Raw genomic sequence first — 8,205 nt, 5'->3', positions numbered from 1 at the left:
TCTCTCTCTCTCTCTCTCTCTCTCTCTCTCTCTCTCTCTCTCTCTCTCTCTCTCTCTCTCTCTCACACACACACACACACACACACACACACACACACACACACACACATCACCTCTCTTGGAACAAGTGTTCCTTTGCACGTTTCTTTGATTGGCACTTTTGATAGCACCAGGAATTTACAATAACCTGGGAATTGGGAATTGAGTGGCTCCCAAGAGCCAGCTTAGAGGTGAGATAGTCAAGAAGACAGTCATTCTGTTGTGATCTTATCCAGCCAGCTGAAGGAAAGCAACCACTTACTTCTCACCAGGAGCAGAGCTACTAGGTAAGTGTTCAAATAGATGAAGACTGGGGGGAGGGGCGCTGGGGACAGTGGGGGGAACAGAGAGATAAGATAAAAATGTTTGGACCTTGCTGATAAGGCTAGTGACAATAAGAAGAAAGGCTGACAACCTGATGTGGAAACAGAAGGCAGCCTTAAGCCTAAGGGATTGTGATCCTTTCCTTTAATAATGACCAAGGATAATCTCTAATTTTACTTGACTAAACCATTGCATTAGGAATTTCATGTTTCACATTACATACTTCACTCTCCCCCTTTTCCCCCTCCCCCCCTTTTTTTTAAGTCAAGCTTTGTTAACTCAGATAAATACCTAGATAGAGAAAGGGGATTGGCTGTGCTTTTTCTGATGGTATTTGTATAGCATCAGTTTATAATCACTGCTTTCTACTAGCACAGGGACTCTTGGGGGCATCAAGGATTTCACATAATACAGCCACCAGAAGACTTAAGAAATGAAGTCAGGGTTTGGGGGAAAAAAAGACTTTCCCGTTGCTATAGAATCACTGTTTACTCAATTACCTTGAGAAGCAATAGCCTTCAGAGGAGATAGTTTATGATGGTTTCATGCAAAACGCAATGTTGAAATAGAAGAAGATTTGCTTTTCTCTAGTACCTTTCATATTCAAACTATGATACAGTATATTAGAATGGACTAATATATTATTCCTGCATTAAGTGAGTAGACAAACACAGGAGCTATTACATGCTCAGCAATAATTCATCAACCTTAGAACATAGGATCTATATTACTAAGAGGGAGAAGCTCAGTAAATCCAACTTCTCTTCTGAACCTACCAAGGGAATGTGAAGTAGAGGGTAGAACTACTACAAAAGCTTTAGCTTGCTGTTTGAAAATCTCATGACGAAATTTGACTGATTAGACAATTCCATCTTTTTAGAAAACTCTTACAAGAGTTTTTCCAAAGACCAAACTTATTCTGTTATAGTGACATTCAACCTTTGCTTTTCTTCTAGTTTCAAGACTTGACCAAATAAATCCAAAGCAGGAGAATTACTCTCTTAGAAAGCTTGACACTGAGCTCACTTCTCTTCTAATTCTGGGTATCTAAACCAAGGCTTCAGTATGAGTTTCCTTTAGAGTCAAAATACACTTATAGTCACGGATATTGTCATGACAATAACAAATAAGGTCAAAAGGGATCAGTTTTTAGGGTGAAGAGCTGTTAGATGAAGGATAAATACTCCCAGACATGATTATTTTATATCATCTGTGAAGCCATTTCCAAACTACAGAAAGGGAATATGTTCTCCTCTTTTACACTGATAGTAAAAGCAAATATTTATAAGACAAGGCTGATATAATCTGTTTTTGCTGCACTGTGTGCTGCTCAGTTTTATAAACAGCTGCTAGCCAAATGTAATTCGAACCCAAACCCAATCATTCTATGCCTGTTTGATGGAGGAAAGGGAATATTTTGTTTAAATATGTCAAAGAAAATGTTAAAAGTCACTTCGATTTTTGGGTTGCTTTTCTTCTTAGTTGCTTTCTTTTTTTTTTTTCTTGGCAATATGGAAAATCCTTTTGAAAAAGCCTACAGAAACATGTAGCAAGATGAGAGTTGTATTGTTATAAAAGACTAGCACAAAGCTTTGTCACAGGGACATTCAAGTGTTTCCAATCGTGAGTAGGTGGCACAAACATGAATCCTACTGAGAAATAATGAGATGTGTGTACATATGAACCTCCTGTGTATCTTTTGGAAAACATATCCCCAAGAGAAAATGACATAAAACAACTTGCAATTAAACTTCATTTGATGCCAGATGAGAAACAAATGTTTTGGAAAACGCAATTTTTAATACAATAATAATTTGCTTTCCATGTGCAGACCAGCAGCTCTTACACAGTACCATGTCCTTAGCCAGCATATATTTCCAGAGGTAGTTCAGTTGACATTGAGAATTTAATTGCAACGTATACATGTATATGAATATATATATGCATATGCATATATATATATATATATATTTACTTACCAAAATGTTCAAGTAATGAGCACTGATTATTCAAGCTTTACATTCACTATAAAGTTCAGGGGACAGAAAGGCAATTATGACATTGTAATTTTTTTTTAAAGTGGACATCATATAATCATAAAAAGTACTACTTCCCATACCAAATCTGCTTTTTTAAACAGAAACACACATGCTTTTTTAACCTAAAATGTCTAAGTAGCCCATAAATCATTTTACATCACCAAAAATGTTCTTTGGGGTTTATGATTATTTCAGTATGTATATGTACGTGTACACACACTCACACACACACGAACATATACATATATATATCTACACACAAAATTTCTTGTATAATGTATTTCCAGTGGGCTCATGATAGACTACCTTATAAAAGCTTTATTCTGTATTTTAAAGGGAAGAAGCAATATTTTCTCCCTTTTGACCAAGGGAATTTATACTGTAGAAGAGTAAATAATAAAACATTAAACTTGAAAGTAATACACATGCTTATATATATACATTACATAATACATTGCATACTTATATTATGCATATATGATGCATGCACACATGAATTGCATGTGTATATGTATGAATGTATTTATGTGGACCTATGATTTCCTCCATGTAGGGAACATTCAGTACAGAAATTCCCTCCAGTGATGCAGTTATTCTAGTCTTTTCTAATTTATAATCACAGAGAGAGTTTTGGGCACTGAGAGGTTAAATACTTTGCTCTGGGACCCACGGATAGCTGGATAGGTCTGAGATATGTCTTGAATGCATCTCTTTCTAACTCCAAGGTTCCACAGAATGCATCACACTACTCTGCCCTCTATCAATACACATTGGTTCATGTCAGATTTGTGAATCTCAGAGAATTAAAAACTTAGGTCAGCTCACCTTCAGGCAATTCAGTAAACATGTATCAAGTCCCTTCTACTTGCAAGGCCTTCCATAAATGCCTATCCATTTATGGGGGTTATTAGGTCATGAAGGCTTTTGTAGTGGAACATAAGCTTTGGGAATGTGTTGAGTATAAGCTTAATAATGGTCTGCTGCCCAAGGCTCGTCACAGAGATCCTAGATAAACCTGAAAAAGACATCACCAGGATTGGTCACTAAAGAATGACTGTTTTTTTGATCTACAGAAATTCCTCAAGGTCACCTTTTAGAATATGAGCATCACTATTTATGTCAGTAGAGAGACTATTTGAACTAGTGGTAATTGTTAATTGGCTTTAGTACAAAAAAGAGGGAAGGTGACATATATCCATCAAATATTTACCAGTGTCAGGCTCTGTACTGGGGCCCCTTATAAATGCCATCTCATTTAGAGGTGTATACATAAAGAAGTATATGTGAATTCAGCATTTAGTAGATAGGACAGACTTAGAGTTGGGAATATCTGTGCTTAAGTCCCACTTCTCACGCACACTGACTGTGTGACTATGTACAAGTCACTTATTTTCTCAGCACCCCAGGCAACCCTCTAAGACTGGAAATTACCAAGCAGTTGTCTTGCATTGGCAGAGAGAGTTTTATGCATTTAGTAAAGCAATTAAATCACATGTCTGCACAAATGCATTTACACACATCCATACACATCATTTAACAGGCAATCAATCAATAAAATTAACAAGTATTTACTAAATGTCTACCATATGCCAGGTACAAGTACAAAGAATAAAACAATTTTCACTCACAATGAGTTTGTAGCATGGTGAATATACATCTGACTTCCGAGTTAAGCAAGATTAGGCTTAGGGTCCCTACACTGGCCCTTACTGACTGGGTGATTGCGGAAGTTACCTAACCTCTCAGTTCTCCAGGAAGCTAATGCTCTAAATTGCAGAGAAGGTGTGAATCTGCATTGGTAGAGGGGTTTCTTCAGGAAGAGTTCTCCAAAACAGTAAATTCATATACCCAGGAGAGAAAACTAAATTAGAGAGTGACAGACAGACAGATAAACACACACACACACACACACGGACAGAAAGAGAGAAAGACAGAGACAGGGAGAAAGAGGGGAGAGGAAGGACAGGGGGGGAAGGGGGAGACAGAAAGAGACACATGATTTTCTCCCTGGGGATCAGCAGGGGGTCCAGAGGCAGGAATTCATTCATGGAGGATCCTATCAGTAAAAAAAAAAATGTACTCTTCTAATGCAGGTCATCACATTTTTTGCAATTTATTATCTTAGAGATCTTCTGGGTCACTCACAGATTAAGGAATTTTTCCAGGGTCATGAATCCAGAATGTGTGCCATTGGGGCAGAATTTAGCCCAGGTCATCTTAACAACAACTCAATCTCTCTATCCATTTCATAACATTGCCTCTCACCAAAAGAATCAATTCCAGGGATGAGGAGGTGATGGATTGACTGCATTCTGCCATGTTCAGACTACATCTGGAATGTTGTGTTCCATCCTGGGCAACCATTGGTTAAGAAGGAGGTTGATAAGCTGGAAAGCATCAAGATGAGGTTGAACAGGATGGTTCAGGGCCCCTAATTCATGCCATATGAGAACGTGTTGGAGGACCATGATTGCCCTAGAGATGAGATGGGGGAGTGGTGGGAGGGAAGCATGTTCAAGCTGTCTTTTAAGTGCCTATGCTGGGCATAGTGCCTGGCACATAAAGAGTGTTAATAAATGTTTCTTAATTGATTGGTTGAAATCTGGTCATGTGAAATCCAGATTACATTTATTCTGTTTGGACTCAGAGAACAGAGCTACAAACAATGAATGAAGTTGCAGGAGGTAGTGGTACCCCCTTCCCAAAAGTCTTTAAGACTCAATGCCCACTTGTTGGGGTGGGGATTATTTGTAGGGTATCAAATGACTGCTGAAGTCCTTTCCTATGCTTAATTTCTGTAATTTCCTGATTCTCTGAATTTATTAGTTAAAAAAATGTTGTTTTGCAAATTAAACTTAGGTTAAGAATAACTTGAGGGCATGACAAAACTTTGTATGGTACAGCTATGGTTGATTCATTTTTTTCACTTGTCTGAATGGCAACATTTTCTACAATGCTCAGTTTGTATCTAACCAAGCTTATGTACTACTTTTGTCTGAATGAACTACTTTGGACATGTAAATTGATCAAAATAACCAGATAGTTGCTTGAGATGTTTGGTTTTTTTTAGTTTTTAAATGTTTCTAAAAATCAACTTTCATTAATTTAACATTTCTAGAATACTAATTATTTTGCTAGGTGTTGTGGGTAATAAAAAGATTAACGTATTATGGTCTTTACCTTTCCCATGCTTATGAGTAAAGTGAGTTTTTAAGGATAAGCAGGTAGGATAAGTAAGGGAGATAAGTAAGATAGAATGGATAAGGTAGAAATGAGGCAAAAGCACTTCAGGTGAAGATAGAAGCCAACACAAAGTCACAGAGCAACAGTTGAGGACACACAAGGAATAGTCAAGAACCATAAGTTCTTTTTGGTAGAAAAGTGAGTAACATGTGATGTAGTAAAAGCTAAGGCAAAAAAGCAATTTGATGTTAGAGCACTGAGGTGTTCAAACGTTGCAGTAAACGTCAGGATGCCTCTGAAGATTTCTGAGCAGGTGAGTGAGCTCATCCAAGCCTTTGGGATAGGAATAGGATAATGATGAAAGGTAAATGGGTAGAGGAAGAGACTGAAGGTAGGGAGATTAATTACAAAATTACTAGAATAATCCTGATAAAAGATACTAGAGGCCTGTTCTTAGAAACTGGTAGTGCCGTGGTAATGGACAGAAAAGAAATTATATGAGAGATTTTGTGGAATTTGATTTGATGTGATTTGAAGACAATATGGAGTATCAAAAAATGATTGAATGAATAAAGCATTTATGAAGGACTGACTATGCACAAAGCATTATGCTAAGTGCTAGGCATGCACATAGAAAAATATACTTTCATGGGCTCTCATTGAGCCCACATTCTAGGAGAAAATACACATGGAAAGTTTCAGCCACAGGTCAGATGGAAAAGTTCCATAGTCTCTAGGGTTCATTGTCAAACAGATGCTAATGACTCTTATTTCATGTCATTTTCAATGATAAAATCACATAAGTTTCTGATTTGAACCTTTTGACAGTGTCTTGTGTTCTGGGTCTCCAATAGTTGTAGCTGTAGCTCCTACAAGAGCAGGTTCTAGGTTGCATCTGGGTTGCCTCCCAAAATGATGGCTACAAAAAAATGAGCTGGAAGCAATTCTATTCTGAAGGTTCTTGAGTTCAGGTCCTGGGCAGCCTCAATCAAAGTCTGAGAGGAGATGGGGAACAAAGTGGGTTGATCAGGTCTGTCTGGCACAAGCTGCTTCTTCTCTCTTCCTCAAAATGCCTTGATGCTTTGGACGGCTTGCCAGTCCTATGAGTGACAGTTGACTAGCAGTTAGTATGGATGGTTCACAATCCTCATCCTCTGATGGATATGAGGACTGGTGTTCTGGGAGATGTAACTCCAAGTTACTTTTACCCAAACCCTGTTGGAGGCATCTGGTCAGAAGTTGTTGCTGATTGTGATAAGGAATGTTCCTTCTCCACAATTATTGTTCTCTTCAATGATAGATGTGGGGTTTGGACAGGAAGTAAATCTGGCAGTTTAGGGGATATGGCTATTCCCAAGGCTCTTGGTTTCAGTTTCCTGAATTTTCTCTAACAATGTCTAAGGGGACATGATGATCAAGGTGGTGACTATGGTTTTATTTAGCTGGCACATGCTGCCTCCCATCTTACCCTTTAGGATATTCTGCTGTTTCAGCTAGGCTGGCAGCAAGAATAGCAGTTGTTTGGCAATTGGTGGGAATAATGGGGATAAAATTTTAGTGCTGTAGGTAAGTACACTTTCCTTGGAAGTATATTTTCTGGGGATATACACATAGATAGATAACGAAGGTGACTCATGCAAGTTAGCTAGGTGTGCTTGAGAGTCTTTGAAGACGACTGTGGCAAAGAGGAGGTATTAAGACTTTCTATCAAACTGAAGGTCTACAGAGCTGTTGTGTTAACTTCATTGTTGTATGCCTGTGAAACATGGACAGTATATCAAACAACCAACCAGCCAATGAAGAATCACCAGATGGCAGCTGTAAGGTCAGGGCCAGAAGGACTGGTATTCTTGGTGGTACTGCAGGTCTCCTTACTTATTGATCTATTGGTGGCAGTTGACCAAAAGCTGTTGCTGGTATTAATGAAGAAGTTGGGCCTCTTCTGCAATATGATTCAACTAAATCATTAAGGAAATGAGAAACCTATAGGGTCCCTAAAGTTTTGAGAATGAACAAATTAGAGAATAGAAGTCAGAAAGGCAAGTGGACAAGGGACTATTAGGAGAAAGATAGTGACTATGGTTTTGGATTTGTAGACATCTGAAATACCATTTGAAAAGCCAAGTTAAGATGTCTAGCAATCAATCGTAAATGAGGGAACTGGAGGAAGATGTAAATCATCCATATAGATATAATAATTGAAGACACAAAAGTAGACTAAATATCCAGAAGAGAAAGGATAATTTGGGCTTATGAGAATTCTTTAATCTAGCAATTTCCTCCATTGCAAATCACCTGTACCCTACAGAAAGGAACATATTTTATGCTCTATGTTAATAGATGATTGAATGGTCAATTGACTTAAAATAATTTTTTTTCATTCTTCACAGATTCTCATTTAATAGGGGGAGATATAAAACAAAAACATCTAAGACCTAGGGCTGTGATTACAAAAGGTTATTGTATGAAAAATATTTAAGCACAAACTACTTTTAAACTCGGGCATCAGAGAATTGAGAGTATTTTTTTAAATAGTCAACTTTAAAGCAACATGGATATTATATGTGGAAACTTTTGTCGTGAAAGAGATGAGATGGTGGAAGTCGTTTCTGCAACGCAT

This window comes from Petaurus breviceps, unplaced genomic scaffold (genome assembly GCF_028583685.1).
Source record: "Petaurus breviceps papuanus isolate PSGF00001 unplaced genomic scaffold, PetGlider_PUasm1.0 175, whole genome shotgun sequence".
In the NCBI taxonomy this organism is placed as follows: domain Eukaryota; kingdom Metazoa; phylum Chordata; class Mammalia; order Diprotodontia; family Petauridae; genus Petaurus; species Petaurus breviceps.
Note: the sequence above shows the minus strand (reverse complement) of the source record.